At 46.1% G+C, this 17,216-nt stretch overlaps 1 pseudogene; it reads left to right on the forward strand.

Moving 5' to 3' along the window:
• The first annotated feature begins 432 nt into the window (after positions 1–432).
• On the forward strand, positions 433–8,437 carry LOC119821902 (annotated as a pseudogene).
• Positions 8,438–17,216: the final 8,779 nt, after the last annotated feature.

Below are 17,216 nucleotides of genomic sequence, written 5' to 3' on the forward strand. Positions count from 1 at the left end.
TACACCATTGGATTATCAGTAGGCAAGTCGATAGGTGATGGAGGACTTTCATTGGTTAATTAATAAAGAAACTGCTTGGCCCAATAGGTCAGAACATAGGTGGGTGGAGTAGACAGAACGGGATGCTGGGAGAGAGAAGGCAGACGCTTCAGGCAGTCACCATAGTCAGTCACCATGCTTCTCCTTTCCAAGACAGACGCAGGTTAAGATCTCTCCTGGTAAGTGACCACCTTGTGGTGCTACACAGATTACTAAATATGGGTTAAAGGAAGATGTGAGAATTAACCAAAAAGAGGCTGAAACTAATGGGCCAGGCAGTGTTTAAAAGAATACAGTTTCCGTGTAATTATTTCGTGTGTAAAGCTAGCCGGGTGGCGGGACGCAGCCCCACCGCTCCATCTACAGATAGGGCATTTTCTTTATTAATAATTGATGTGGAAAGACCCAGGCCATTGGGAGCTGTACCACCCTGGGTAAGTGATCCTGGGTGGTATAAGAAAACAGACTGAGCAAGCCAGAAAGCAGCATTTCTCCATAGCCTGTGCATGAGTTCTTACCTCTAGTTTCCTCCTGCCTTGGCTTCCCTTGACAGTGGATGTCTTAGTTAGGGCAATTGCTACGAAGAGATACCATGTTTGCATGGCCACCACGGTAACTCTTATAAAGGAAAACATTTAATTGGGTGGCTTACAGCACCAGAGGTTTAGTCCATTATCATCATGGGAGGCCACGGCAACAGGAAGTAAACTGTCTGCCATTCTAGACATAGGTTGAGCAAAGGAGACCTAAAGCCCACCCCCACAGTGACACACTTCCTCCTACAAGGCCATACCTAACTCCAACAAAGTCATACCTCCTAGTAGTGTCAATCCCTTTGGAGGCTGTTTTCTTTTAAACCACCATAGTGGGCTATATTACTTAAGACAAATAAACCCTTTTCTCATAGTATTATAACCCAACAATAGAAACCTTAACTAAGCCAACCAAACTAGGCCTGGTGAGAGTTAGAGGAAATTTTTAAATAATTTTGGAGAAAAGATAACCCTGTAAACATCCACAGGAGAGTATGCATGCTTACACTGTGCCGAGAGACGGTAAATCTAGGCAAGTTGGTCACCTCTGTCACCAGATACCCAAGAGAACATGTGAAGGAAAAAAGACTTGTTCTGACTCAGTTTCAGGAGGTTCAACCCACGGCTGCTGGGTGTCATGCATTTAGAAGGATCAACATGGCAGTGGAAACACATACTAGAGAAGCTTCTTCAGCGCCTGGTAGACATGGAGCAGAGAGAGGTAGGGGTGGGAGAATATTAAACACCTGCCCGCAGTGATTCATCCAGTCAACCATGCTAGGGTTTGCTCAAAGCTTTAGCTACATTTCCAGATAATGCCACCTGTTAGCCTTTGATACATGAACCTGTGGGCACTCTTGAGACTCCAACCATTAGGTACATTAAACTGCATGTCTGATTCCCCAACACCCAACCAGTTCATCTGTCAATATCTTCTCTAGACAAGCGCCTGTACCTTTGAAAGGGGTGTATATAAGGTTGCTCATCACTGCGCTGTTTGAGATAATGAAAAATTGGGAATGAGTTAAATGTTTATTAGTAGTAGATTTATTAGACATATAATGTTAAATAATTGCAAAGTTACTATGTAATTCTTCATACAAATTAGTAATAGTAGATGCATTTAAATGTAATATCATGGAAAGATTTCTAAGATAAATTGTAGAAAACAAAGAAGGCTGTGAGACTGAAGGACTAACTTTAAATCATTTCAATGACGTAAAATAAAGTGGCACATACATGTAAATACATAGAAAAAAGTCCAGGAGAGTATAGCGATTTGAAAAGAATCATTATTGCTGAAATGGGAGGAGGGGACTTGAGCTTGGGGCTGTGATTAAAGAGGGTCTTCACTAAAAGTCAACTATTATTTTACAAATGGATGTGCTCATCCATAGATGAGTCCTTTGGCACATGGGCACAAGGGTGGCTTGGTTTTGTTTGAAGTCACAAGGAGTAAAATTGTGCCATTTGCAGGAAGATACAATGAGCTGGAGATGGTAAGTGAAACAAACCACACTCGGGAAGACAATTGCACCCTCCCACCACACACATATGTGGAAATTGGGAGATATAAAAGTAAAGCAGTGGAAGTAGGAGAAGGGGGAGGGGCTTAGGTTAATAGAGGGCGAATGTGATCAAGTCTGATATATTCCTATATTAAAGAATGGTCGTGAGTGACTTCACTTTGTACTCTACAGACTCTACAGTCATACAAACCTCTAAAGCACGGTGATTTACAGTTTCTTTTAAAAACAAGTGAACCTGGGACTGGAGAGAGGGTTCAGCAGTTAAGAGTACTTGCTGTGTGGGGTGTGGTTATATACTCCTTTAATCTCACAGAGGCTGGCAGATCTCTGTGAGTATCAAGCCAGCCAGGGTTACATAGTGAGACCTTGTCTCAAAAACCAAAATCATGCTGAGCGGTGGTAGCACAAGCCTTTAATCCCAGCACTCGGGGAGTCAGAGGCAGGTGGAGCTCTGTGAGTTCGAGACCTGTCTGATCTACAGAGTGAGTGCCAGGACAGGCTCCAAAGCAACACAAAGAAACCCTGTCTAGAAAAACAAACAAAAACAAACAAACAAAACCCCAAATCAAACCAAACTAACAAAAGAGCACTGACTGTTCTCCCAGAGGACCTGAGTTCTTCTCCCAGCACTGACAGGACAGTTCACAACTATCTGGAATGGTAATCCCAGGGTCCAGTACCCTCTTCTGGCCTCCCCAGGCTCCAGGCACACAGATGATGCACAGACATACATGTGGGCAAAACACCCAACAAAAAAAATTTAAAAACTAAAAGCAAGTGAGCCATCATCATGCCAGTCTGACTGTGGCATCGCCTCTTGAGAAGTGGGGTTCTTACAGGACCCGCATCATCCTCCCTCGTAGTAGGCACTTCCCAGATCTAACTTGGTTCAAGCACTATCAAGTCATACTTAAGAGGATCAGGGACAGTCTTTTGATTGTCACTATTTTAGCAAAAAGTCAAGTATGGTGCAGAAAGGCAGATGACCCTTGACTCTTTCAGAGTGTCCTTCACCAGTGTTCTTGGCCTGCTTTTGTTTTCCAGGAAGGTTGGATGGGAACTGAACCGGGGCTCTTGTTCAGCCTGTTGTAAGCCATGTTGTACCACGAGGGACTGGAGGGCATTGTTTATGCTGTGGGTTTGTGTGAACTAAACTTTGGTCAGGGCTCCAGTGATTCACGGTAGGGTCACCAGGAGAGAGGATCTTTTTGATTCTTACTGTGCCTTCGGGGCCACCACCCATCTTCTTCCCTCCATGAATGTGCTGCTGGCTTCCTTCTGCTTGTTACTCCAGGTCAGAGTCTCCGTTATGTGTGCTATTCATTGATTTGACAAACATTTTTTTTTTGAGAGCAGAGAAGTCTTGACTGCTTTAGTCAACTGGTGTATATTTTAAACGCTGTTTTAGTGTTTAGCATACAGTTGGTGCACAGTAAATATTTGCTGAATGACTCAATGAAATATTTATTGAATTTCCACTATGTTCAAGGAACATGCAGTGAAGACACAGTAATGATTGCAGACACTTCCTTGCCCAGGGGAGACCAGTATTATATAAGAGAGGTGAGCAACCTTCAGCAAGAGAGACCAGCACAAGGCACTGACGTTTGTACCATGTGGGTTGGTGCATGCTTGTTATCTCAGTAGTGGGGAGGCCGCAACAGGAGGACCAGGAGTTTGAGGCTAGCCTTAGCAACACAGTGTTTCTCTTTTCTTCTTTTTCCTGGGCCATGCTTTCTTTTCAAGAAGATTCTCTGTAGGCTTCAGTGGCTTTCAGACACTGTCTGTATCCCCAGACCCGCGGCCCTGAAACAGGATGGTGCCCTCTGATGTGTGAGAAAGCAGTTCCTTGATTTAGTTTATTCTGTTTACATCAGTCCTGTCTGATGTCCCAAGACTGTGCCTAGCACGTCTTTCCAGTCAGTCACAGAGCCTGGAGGGACTGTGTCCAGCACAAAGGTTGGTAAGTGCCTAGTGATTAAATAGAACCCAGGTCACAGAGCTTGATGACCCTATGATGGACGTTTTGCTCCTGAATTAATCAGTGGCCTGTGAGCCATTCGAAATATAGGTCCACATTTCAACTTCAGAGAGATTCCATGAACTGCAAAATGACTCCATGAATGATTTGTGTGCCCCCCCATCACCAGGTTGCAAAAGGAGAGTGTGGTAAGAGGCATTCCTGAGGAGATGTGACCACAGACACCTATGTGGCATTGACCGACCTGTGCTGTCTTTTGTATTTTCCATTCTTTCTATCTTGCAAACACTCACGGGTTTTCTTATTCTCTTTAGTATGTTCAAGAGACTGAGATTTAGGGGAGGCTGGATGGTATGACAACCATCAGTGACATGTTCTATGGCCTCCTGAGATGTGTGGGGGACTCGGCCCTCCCCTTACTTCCTCCCGGCTCTGGCTTTGTCACCATCACTGACTGTCCGTCATCAACTTTTTCGTTATTACAAAATCCTGGGAAAGAGGTACTGATATCTTTGCTTATTAGTCTCCGTGGTTATTGATGAGGACTTGATGAAATATCTTTTTGCATTGTGCATGCGAGTCGAATTGTCAGAATAAATCTCAACAAGTTGTTTTCCTATATCCCGGAAGGACATTGCATGTCATCCTGTGTGGAAAATACAGAGGCAGGGGGTTTTAAATCTCACTACCTTCACTAAGCCAACATCTTACAGGCAATCTCTTATAGGTGAAAAATAGGCCATCGTGTTAAATGGTCCTTAAGGGAAGGAGAAGGAAGCCACTGACAGTGCTCAGGCAAACTTGCCTGCTAGCAAAGGCCGGAAAGCTAGAGGGTAAATAGTGGGATAGGTAGTTATTGTTATTTGTTTGTCTGGTGATGCCAGAGGATAAACTCAGGGCTTCCTGATTTCAAATCTTGAGGTCTGCTACTAAGCCACATCCCAGCCCTAAGCTAATTAAGTTTAGAAAGGCATTCTACTACCACTGAGCCACATCCTTAACCACTCAATGGTACATAGGAAACAAGAACTCTATGACTGGGCCAGGCTGTTAGCCCCAGGAAACTCCACTTGGATGTTCAGCCCTTTTTCTGCTTCCTATCACTGAGATGCGCTTTGTTTGAAAGGCTTCTTCTCAGCTTCTTCCTCAGTCCCATAATTTTTCTGAGTTTAACTAATTTGTTAGTGAGCCTCACAGAACTCAGGGAAACATTAATTTACATTTCCTGGTTTAGTATATTAATAAGATGTGGAATGTAGGCCACATTCAAGAAAGGACGAGGGCAAAAAGGACAGTTGAGAGTTTGGGTGTTGAGGCAGGGCAATAGCGCCAGCACAGCAAGTGCTCGCAAACTCACAACGGATAAGCAAAATTGGCCAAAATAACCTGACAGCAGACCAAAAACATGGTAACTAATGATGTGCACTCCTAGCCAATCACAACACGCCAGCAGAGACTGACAGCTTCAAAAGGACCAACCAAAAAAACGTTTCTGCGACAACTTAATTTCCCTAACCCTGTAAAAACCCCCAATCTTTTTACAATAAAGAGGTCTGTACTGGAATCTCTCGGAGTCTGTGCCATTGCCTCTGTGTCTTCTCACCCCCTGCCCTGCCAGGAAACGGGGACTGCACAACAGGCAGCCACGATAAGCCCGCAACAACTACAACTGGCACCCAACATGGATGGACCTTTTCCTTCTGTTCGTTTTTTGGGTCCTACTTACCCTCTTTTGGGGATTTTTCTTGCTTGCTTGCTGCCCCAGCTGCTGTCCTTATACCGACTCTCTGCAGGCATCTTGAGATCACCTCTCTGGCTGTTTTCCATGAGTTGACTGCTATTTTCATTTTCGAAGCCCTTGGTGAGTTGGGGTTTTCTTTCCTATCCCTATATTTCCTTTTCTTCCCCCCTGTTTGTCCTTCTAGTTAGGATCTCTCCATCATGATCAGTTCCTGGTAACTCCACATAAAGGCCGACCACCCAGAAGGGAGAACTAATAAAGGACCCTTCAACGGGTCTTTTTCACCTGGAGACACTGTGTAAACATATGGTTACCGCCTAGCAAACCTTGGAAGTCCCTCACTACAAGCAGCAAGCTCAATCTGCAAACACTACTTTCCTTTCCATTCTTGTCCTCTGGGTGGACTTCCAAGCAGCCTGAGAGCAATTGATGACTTTTGCCTGGGGCCACTCTGAGATAGTCTGAAGGCTCTCTTGCTTTACAAGGAGTCCTGACTTCTCTTAGGAGTTTGGACTGTTGGACTTCCTCTCCTAGTCTCTCTTTTCAACTGATCCAGTTAATTGACCATCTATTAAAGGCCATCAGGAGGGTGGCAGGTCTCTTCATTCACAGAAAGGTTTTGGTTGTTCAACTGCTGTTGAATCTCCTTTCCCTTCTGGGATTGGAATATTCTCCTCAGATGGCAGCTACTTCCACTAGCTTGATCCTGGAGCTAAGTACGGGAACCGAGATGAAGTTGTTGCCACTCATCCTGTATCTTCTGGCCTTTTGATGCTCCTCCACACAGGCTCTTCCTGGGGTCCATTATTAATGGTGTCCCTTTCCCGGAGGATGGGGCCTTCCCTTCAATGCCAGTGCTGCCACCACCCCTTCCCTGAAGTTGGCAAGAGTTCTGTGAGTCCCTTGTGAGGGCTACTGCCACCCATAATATGCAGAACCTGGAACAGAAGCAGCCTTTTCTGGCTGTTTTTCTGAACTGTTCCTGTAGCACTTCAAAGCTGAGGTGGCCAGGGCCTCAGGGTCACTCTCTCCAGCGGTCTGGGCCCCATTAAGCCCTGGTATGGAGATTGCACCACCACAAGACTTGACCCTTGAAAGCTGCAGGGTGGGCGGATGCCTGGCTGTGTTGGGTCCATCTCGATCTTCTGAGGACCTTTCTTCCTCAGTCCCTTCCTCCTCTACAATGTCCTCAAAGCTGAAGCCCAAGAACCGCTTTTCTCTCTGCTCAGTGGGTCACTCAGTCAGAGGTTCTGTAGGAGGCATCCTGCAGTAATGAGGGGCTGTAGGCTCTTCCTCTCTAGCTAGGACTCTGGAGCCCATATCAGGTCTTCTAGTCCTAGGTGGGAACAGCAACTCCAACTCCTCTGGTAGTGCTGGGACAGTTGGTAGGGGTTTGGCTAGTGAGGGCACATCCCCTGGGGAGAGATGGACTCACCACTTTGAGAGGCTGAGACTGAGTCATGGAGGGGGAACCTTGAAAGACAGAGCAGGAATGGTACAGAGAGAAGAGCTGCTCAGTTTTATGGGGGCTGAAGAAGCTGCCCCTGATGCAGCAGGAGTGGGTCGTGGAGGAGGGGCAGCTGTGCTGACCTCAGGGGAGGAGGGCAGCCTCAGTGGCAGAAGTGTCAACTACTGCTCCGAAGAGAAGAAAGAGGAAGTCACTTGGAGTACCTCATACCACCCAAGGCATCCAGGCCCCAACTCAGCATTCCCTGTTCTGCTGTCCCTGATGTCCACACAACCACAGCCCTAGAGATGCCATTTGTGGTTAAAGTAGAAGGACCTTCAGAGTACATTCTGGAGACAACTGATGTACTTTATGTGAAGGCCTGGGTGTCTGACATCCAGGAGTGCCTAAGTCCAGGACCCTGCCCTGCTATCGGCCCCCATTCCATGACCTTCCCTGGCCCCTGGGACCTCCTCCTTCCTTACAAAGGATAACACAGACAGCCTGGAGTTATCCTGCCTGAATCATTCAGAGAGTCTGCCCAGCCAAAATCTCATGCTGGGACCCATGTAATTACCGCCTGTCACAGGGATTATGGGGGCCTTTCCGACTGGCTGTCAGCATACTTCTCCACTAGTTCTGTCTCCATTGCTGCCTCCCACTTTGAGTCAATAGAACCGTTTCCCCTGGAACTGCCCCCCCCCCCACATATTCCCACTGAGGAGTAGTCCCCAGTGAGGACAGTTCATTTTCTTTCAACCCCCTCCCTTCCCCTGGATACTCCAGAAGCAGCCAAAGGGTTATTTCTTTTATAGAGGGAGTCAGGGGGTGCTGAGGGGGATCAGCCCCTCTCAGGATATCCTTGGTTCCATGGCATACTTTCGACTCAAGTCTGTCCAGTTAGTGCTGGAAGGAGGCACGGGCTCACATGGTGTCTTCCTGGTATGTCACAGTGAGACAAGATGTGGTGAATATGTCTTCACTTTCAACTTCCAGGGCAAGGCCAAGCACCTCTGTTTGTCACGGAATGAGGAGGGTCAGTGCCGGGTCCAACATCTGTGGTTTCAGTCCATTTTTGATATGCTTGAGTACTTCGAGGTTCAGCCCATCCCTGTGGAGTCCGGAGGCTCCAGTAATGTTGTCCTTGTCAGCTATGTGCCTTCTTAGTAGCAGCAGGGCTGGGAGCAGGCTGGGAGCCATGCAGGGGTGTGTGAGGGTGACAGATGCTACTCCAATTCTCCTTATTTTGAGCAAATACTCAGACAATGGGCCATGCAGCTTTAAACACATTATGACTGGTACTCATGTTAAAGGTGGTTCTTGACCCCTCGGTTTTCCTCCAGTGGCGCTCAGCCTGTGATGATGAAGCAGAGATCCAAGCCCATACAAACTTACAATTTGGACTTAATGTCACCCTCGACATGCTTACTGGCTGTGCACAATATACTGATCCTGTATCACAATCCATAATTGGCCTACATGCCTATTTCCAACAAGTGTCTGACCTAGCCTTCAAGGCCCTCAAACTTTGTGCACCCTATGATAGGGTAGGTTATTTCTGCCATCTTATCCAGCAGGCTGTGGAACTACTTCCTGAATTTTTGACCCATGTTCACCAATGCTGTTGAAAAGTGCATCCCATCTGGCCCTACCAAGGATATTCTTATAAAACAGCTAACCTGGGCAGAGGGCTCAATACCACCTGTAATTACATCACCTGTAATGTCATTGTACCTGTTAGAAATGAGATTATTCATAAGTGGGTCTTTGCTGCCTGTAATATTGACACACAGAATGGGCTCATTTCCCCCCTTATGGCTTCCATCAATGCCTTGGTCAATGCCAAACTTGACAAGGATGATAATTCTAGCCCACCAGACCATACTTAACTGGGGATGTGGACAGTCTGGCCACTTACATAGGGATTGTTCCAGGGCTCGCCCAAAGACCTAATGCCCCAAATGCCAAAAGGGTTATCATTGGACATGAGACCGTAGAAGCTCCCACCAGTTCCTGATATGAATGATAGGCTAGACAGTCATTTCATACACTTGGTGCATGAAGGTAAGTAAAGCCTTGGTTTGCAATGGTTAAGGTGAACTGGTTCTCATCTACTAGGCAGATCTCTTCGTTTTCAGAAGCATAGTAGATATCATTTGAAAGGATTGGCCCAATACTTTTGATCGCTCTGCTGAGGTTACTTGAACAGCAGTAGAACCAACCTTAACAGAGACTTTGGTGTCTTTGTGAGCTAGTTTGAGAGCATTGCGGAACACCTTTAGGTTTAGAAGACAGCAGGAAGATTCTGTTGCTCATGCTCTATGTGCTCAGTCAGCTTGCCAGTACAGTCTATGAAAATAAGTCATTTGCTGCCCTTCAGGCCAGTCAGTAGCCTCTTGTGGTACTTGGTGTATTCCCTGACCCAGCAGCTGCAGTTATAGGTATAGACTGCAGAGACATTGTTGTAAGCAAAGCCAGGAAAAACAACAAACCACTTAGACAGGAAGTCTGTTTTAAAGTGATGGCTAGGTTCAGTATGGGCACACTGGATAATAATTTCCCTCAGGACAGATGACTTTCTGCTCTCCCCCTTTTAAAATTAAAAATAAAAAATTGTGTCATGCTACTCTTAAGCCATTGGAAATGACCCAATCAGAACCCATAAATATTTTCTCAGATAGCCACTATGCCACACAAGCATGCAAAACACTATCTTTTGCAAAATTAAAGTCCCCAAAAGAATCCATCTCCAAAACTATGCAAACTATTTCAAGACTTATTACAGTCCAGAGGATACACCTGGCACATATCCCATATCAGATTGCATACAGGGCTGCCAGGAATGCTAGCAACAGGCAACCACAGAGTAGACCACCCAATTATGACTATGGCAGTGTCTTTGCCTTTGCTGGAACAAGCCAGGCTCCTCCATCAGCAATTTCATTTGTCCCCTCAAAATTTGCACAAGGTTTTACCTGATTTACCCCTTGTCCAGCTGTAAGCATTTAATCAGAACCTACGCAACGAGTTGAGCCATTGGATTTGTCTACCATATTCTTTGGCCAATTATGGTATCACATGCTAGACCCCTCTAAACTTGTTGCATGGTGCCTTATGGGGTGGTGGTGGTAGTAGCTTCAATATTTCTGTTTAAGTGTCTCCTACAGCTAAGATTCTGATAGCAGTGGGTGAACAAGGCAAGACTCCAGGTGTTAATGGCTATGGAGCACACTGGACCAAAACCTTCAAGGGAGGTGGTCTATGCATGGCTAATGCAGATACAGAAGGCCATTTAAAACCCTAGTTCTCCTAAAAGTCTCCCCTTGCTTCTGACTTCTTGGGATCCTCCAGGGATACAACCCTTTGAGGACTAGTTTCAAAGATGGGTAAGAGCCTGTCTGGCAGGCCAACCTAAGACAGGCACAGCCCAAAATGCTGCAGGGTCCCTGAGGTGTGGTTATAAAAATTCATAACTCCCACTAGGTCTCCCAATAAAACTAAAATAAAAAGGGTGAGATGAGGCAGGGTGATAGCACAAGCAAGCACATGCAAGCTCACAATAAATAAGCAAAATAGGCCAAACAACCTGTCAGCAGTCATTCCTGCAGCAGCTTAAGTTCCCTAACCCTATAAAACCCCCAACCTTTTTTACAATAAAGAGTTCTGTATTGGAATCTCTCAGAGTCTGTGCTGTTGCCTTCGTATCATCTCAGCCTCTGCCCCCCCCCCCCCAGGAAATTGGGATCGCACAACAGGCAGCAGCAACAAAGCCCACAGCAACTACAGGGTGTGAGCACTCCCCGTGCTGCAGTCCGAGCACCTTTAGTCTCCACTGTGCTTTTCATCCTTGTCCAGGAGACTGGGGGCACTGGGGGTCCTATGGTTTAGGAAGTGTTGGTGTGAGTGTGCAGAATTTGGATCTCCTTTGTAAAGAAGCTGGAAGAACACTTGGTAACTAATGGCCGAAAGCAGAGATTTTAATTTTTTTTTTCTAATTTTAATTTGAAATAAACTTTCCTGAGATGGAAAGACATTTAGCCAAGCAAATAATAATACACATCTGTAGTCCTGGCATAGGCTGAGGTGGAAGGATCATGAGTTTGAGGTCAGGCCTGGGCTACGACTCAGGACCATGTCCCCCAAAATGAACAAACAACTGAGCAAACAAAAACCAACAAAGCAATAAAGAAAAGAAAATCTGTTGGAGCAGGCCTGGCAACAATAACACCACCAGCTGCTTTGTGTGTCCTCCACTGCCACCACCAGCCCTGAAGAGTGGGAGCCCCTGTGGCTAGTGGTCAGCACCACTGAGTGCCAACAACTTGACCAGTGGTTCCTAGAGAAGCTGGGTCACATGACCTGCACCTGGGGCGTCAAGGGGACAGGAATGTCTTGCAATTAAGGTACTTTAAAATAAACATGCCAGTTTTGGTCTTTTTCATAGGCTGGCGCCCCCTTTCTGTGGAATTGTATTTTAAAAATACATTAATTCCTACTAGTCTCTTATTTCCCACATAAGAAAATTTAAATAACTTGTAAAATGCCGAGAAACAAAAATACAATTTAATAATCCACCCACCATCCCACCACGGGGAAAATGCAGTAGCACTGCTGTTGTTTCCTGTCTCCTTCCTCTTCCTCCTCCTCTGATTGCTGTCTTCCTCCCATCTTTGCCTCCTCCCCCCCCACCTCCACCCCACCCCCTTGGATTGAATTACCAAACCCGAGGTTAGGAAGAAATAACTTGGAAGAGATATGATTGAAGGGGACTTTGTAATTTTATTTAATATAAAGAAGCAACACTTAAAGTGAAAATGCTGACTAACTAAACAAGATTTACGTAACAGGACTGGGATGTAGTTCAGCAAGGTATTTAAGGCCTGGGCTCCACCCCCAGGACTGGGAGGGGGAAAAAAAAAACCAGACAAGCTTAAAAAAGCAGCAGCAGCAACAACAACAATGACAAGAAAAGCCCTCACTTCTTTTGTGATATACCTGTGATCTAAGATCATGGGTTTCAGGTTAGTCAGGCTTACTGGACAAGATCCTGAGTGGCTGGGTCATGGGGTGGGTTCAGAAGAGTTCTGTGGGAGAGGGAATTCCCAGGCTGGAAGGCTGTGCTGTGGAATTCCCAGAAGGATGTGTCTGAGGGAAGAACAAAGACCGCTGCTCTCCGCAGGTGGTCAGGGAAGCACATTTTCCATCAGAAAAGAAACAGGCTTTTGTTAGCCGGAAAAGCAGCGGAAGTGAGAGGAGGAAGGCCGTAATGAAGCAAACTGAGCTTATCGCCTTTGCCCAGAGGAACGTATGATCAACAACACTTGGAATTCTCATAAGAAATTGCTTGGCAGTGGAGAGAAGGGATTGTAGATAAACATGTATGATATATAAACATGTTTTTGTGACACACCTGTGGGCATCGAATGGCGCTGGGAGAGGGGAGGGGACGGGGTGCGCAGCTACACTGTTGTGAGCAATAATGCAGAAGGCCCAACACCGTGCTCCGTTCTTACCATCACTATTGCCCATTACTTCTGTAGGCGCAGCAGGGGCGGTCACATAAGTTTGGGGAGATGAATTTTTGATGGACTCCAAAGTTATTTTGTGGCAAATCTCAAATATGGTGAGCATAATGTGTAATTTATTCTTCTCGGAAGAACACTGTAGATGCTCATACCTAATTTACATGCACAGCAAGATCGTGTGTCTTGATTACCGGGAGTGGAGAAGGAGAGACTGGCGTGCTTCTGAAAGCGTTAAAATGCTCTGAAGACAGGTTCTGAAGCCAGCCACAGGCATGAACAATGGTGTGCGTTCCAATAATCAATAGCAAATGACCCATGAATTCAAGCTGCTTTCTTAGAGAGCTCATAATGGGTTTTATCCCTTTCCTTTACAGCTCATTAACAAGCTGTGTTTGAAAATAGGCTTGAACTGGGCGGCTCCTTTACAAGAAGGATATGAATTTGCATGTCTGAGTGCTAAATGTGAGTGCTGGGCCCCATGCAGGGTGTCTCAGAGCTTCTGAGGGTGACAGTGGGATCCCATGCCAGATCCAGCCCTCCTGTGTGGACACACCAAGCAGAGTACTTAAAAGCAAGTGAATTTGTCTCCAATGCTTAACAATCAGATTTCATATAAAAAAAAAATAAATTTTAGGTTTCTTTGCAAAAATATGGAAAACTGACCACCTTGTGTTTAGACGGGGTGCAGAGTGACTGTGTCTCTTCTGAGCAAGCATGGGTACTCCAGCCTGCTCTTAGCTCTGTCCACCACCCCCACCCCATGCTCCTGGATTCTGTGGCTCTTAATCTTTGTGCCCCTCCTCCATCTCTATCAGCTATTCCCTCCATTCCTTTTATTCCCACCCCCTGTCCTATTTCTGAGGGCAGAATTTTGCTCCCCATGAACTCCCACACTGCAAACCAGAATGCGACAGGCTCCTGACTCACTGCCAGGCTCCATGCTCAAGCAAGGCATAGCTAAGGAAACTGGAAATGATCAATAGTATCCAGGAGCAACCTGGCCCTGCCCCTTGGGCACAGTCACCCTTCTGCATATGGCAAGCAGGTGCAAAGACCCCCTTAAGAGACAAGCTCCACCCACTCAAGATCTCTCTCTCTCTCTCTCTCTCTCTCTCTCTCTCTCTCTCTCTCTCTCTCTTTCTCTCTCTCTTTGAGTGTGTGTGTGTGTGTGTGTGTATCCCTTCCCTTCCTCCCCCATCCCTTCTGAACTCTGTTTTGAGAACTTGGCTGACCCTCTTGCTCATCAAGGATAGTCTTTGCTGGGTCAGGGGCATATGCAATACGGCTGGGAGCAAGGATGTGAAAATCCCATGTTATGATTCTGACTGTGACTTCTGGGCTCTCTGTTTCCTTGTTTTGTTTTCGTAGAAAGAAATGCAGTGGTTGGTGCACACCTTTAATCCCAGCAGTCAGGAGGCAGAGGTAGGCAGAGCTCTGTGAGTTTGAGGCCAGCCTGGTTTACAGAGAGAGTTCCAGGACAGCTAGAACTGTTACGCAGAGAAACCCTGTCTCAGAAAAAAAAATAAGCAGAGAGAAGTCTTAACTAGTAGTTACATATTCTGTCTGGTTTTCTGGGTCTTCATGGCAGGTTTGAAAAAAAAAAAAAAACTAAGGAATAAATTCAGGAGAATCAAGAAGAAATGAACTGAGGTAGAAGGAATTGCTTGAGGAGAAGAGGGAGAAATGGGGGAAGTAGAGAGGAAAGATAGAAAAGAATCGAAGAGAAGAGACAGTAGGGATGAAAAGGGGGAGAGAAAGGCAGAGGAAGCAATGAATGAACAAATGAATGAATGAATGAATGAACAGAGAGAGGGAGGATGAACGAGTGAGCAAGCGAGCTGCAGATTGCAAATAAATAAATCACAGGGAAAGAGAATTGACTTCTGCCGGTTTGAATTCTGCCCTGCAGGCAATTTAGTCTCCTTGGCAATGGGGGCACAGTAATGGCGGTGGGGACAGCTGGCCTCAGGGAGCAAAGCAGTCAGGCCCGGGCTAAGGCAGGTGTGGTGGGATGGCAGTCTCCGTACTTGGTCCACCTTCACCCTCCCAAGGCAGGAATCAACTCTGAGAGGACCTCCTCTGGCTGCCTTAGTGAGGGACTTGCCCAAATTGAACAAAGATGGTCTCTTGTAGTTTCCTGGGGTCCCTAGAGCTGTCATTTCCATAGTTCAGCCCATTCTTGCACCAAACTATATTCTGTGGCTTGAAAGCTGGTTGGGGGAGTATTAGCTCAAGGTTCCTTTGGGCAAAAATAACGAACTTGTTCCCTGAATGATGTCAGTAAATGCAAGAGGTAATGTCCTTAGAACTAACACGTTGTATTGAAATACATTTATGAGCATATTAAAAGGGCAATGGAGTAGCATGTGCTTCTCCATTAATACATTTTAATCGTGGCCCTAACAGGCATCACAACTGCAAGACGATGAATGTGGTACCCACATCTACTGGGATGCAATGTGGAAGCACTAGGGCTGTGAGGACCCTCATCACAAGCGTCACAGATATCATTATGGAAAGGCCTTACAACTCCAATTCAGTTGCAAGTTAGTAAATATAAACATGGAATTTTCCATCCAGGCTCACACTCTCTGGGTTCTAAGGTGGACCTCACGTCTGTCAAACTTACATTAGGCACCCTCCTGCATCTCCACACCACCTCTTGTCTTTGCTAACTTTGCCCCAATTTTCTGATCTTCTGGTAGCTTATCTGTGACTATGTTAAATTCCTTCTAATTGTTTTCATATCCATTGTCTTAGCTGCTTGCAAGGCTCTTCCAACCCTTTACCAAGCCTTTGGCCCTTCACCTTTCTGCTCACTTCCTTCAGGCAGCCTCCCCTAGGATCCCTGATGAGATAATCAATTCCTGTTTTGTTTGCTTCAGAGTGTAGTGCCTCTCCTTCATATTACTCATAGTTTATAACTAAGAATCAAGCACATAAATGCTCAGAGAGCCACATATCTACCCAAAAAGATGCTAAGTCCCACCGGGCCCCTTTTGTAAACCCAGAGCTGAAACGCCAATCACCTAGCAGAGACCAATAACGCTTATAGAATGGATGGGTGAATGCACAACGGGCTGAGACCTCTCGTCCTAAGTCAGCACTTGGCTCTGTGCCTGATACACGGTGGGTGTGGGTACAGAGACAGCTGAGAGAATGGAAAGCTAGCTGGCTGCTCACAAGGTTGAAGGTTGGGGTGAAACTCAACATATATGTAAGGCTTCAGCCTGACCCTCAAACCCTGCTGAGACATGGTTCAGCAATCGGGTGACCTTTCTGGGGCCGTTGTTCAGTTCACCTGACCTTCTTTCAGTTTGCTTCCATCTGCTTTGTGCTGTCTAGTCTGAAAGCAGCTGATTTAGGGGTTGAGTCTTAAGCACTTGGTTGTGTCGAACCCCTGGGCTAGGTCACCATCAGAGCCTCCCCTTGTTGGGTTAGGTGTCTTGAGGAGCTAGGGCTGGGTTAGGATGTGAGGCTGGCTCTTCTAAGCTGGAAGAGCTACCTCCGCTTTGAAAGTCCCTGCAGGACTTGATCTCTCTTGATCGCTTGCTTTTACTTTATTTATGTGTTTTCATATCCATTGTCTTAGCTGCTTGCAAGGCTCTTCCAACCTTAAATTTATGACCTTAAATTTTTATCTATTCATTTATTTATTTGATTATTTATTTATTTACGTGTGTGTGTGCGCGCGCGTGCATGCGTGCGTGCGCCACAATGTACATGTGGAGATCATAGAATAATCCTATTGAGCTGAGTCTCTCCTTCTTTTATGTGAGCTTCAGGGATTAAACTCAGGGATTAATGAGATTTGCCCTGCCAGCGCTATATCCACTGAACTATCTTGTAAGCCTTGTTTATGAGTTCTTCCGATTTCTAAGCAACTGTGGCCTCTGATGCTTCTGCGTTGTGATGATTATGATTTCCAGATGGTGAGGCAGAGAGGCTGCGGTGGGGGTGAAAGGATGATCCTGATCCTGCACCAGGAGGAGAGGTGAAGACAAGTGTCTGAGACGCCCACATCCTGTCCTCTTCCTTCCCAGGATGTCCGGTGGCTTTCGGGCAGCATCCTGACCTTTGCCTGCCAAGGAAAAAGTCAAACTAGTGAAACGAAGGTAGAAATCTAATATTCATGAGGTCTGATTGCTTACAAATAGATCGTGTCTTAAAATACAGGGTGTCAGAACTGCAGAAGCTTTTGATAAATATGCATGTTTGCAGGCCCAACCGAATAGGGCAGTGAGCTTGTTGAATAATTCCGCATGAAGATTTGGAAGGACCAGTTACAGCTGGTTAGCATCAGACATGGGACCGGATGACATGAGACCACCAGGATAATTATATGTGGCCTACAGCCTATGTGAACCCCCTCACAGATCCTAGGGACTCAAGACAGGGACAGGCTTTATTCAGAAGCACCG

The sequence above is a fragment of the Arvicola amphibius genome, chromosome 8 (genome assembly GCF_903992535.2).
Source record: "Arvicola amphibius chromosome 8, mArvAmp1.2, whole genome shotgun sequence".
NCBI lineage: Eukaryota > Metazoa > Chordata > Mammalia > Rodentia > Cricetidae > Arvicola > Arvicola amphibius.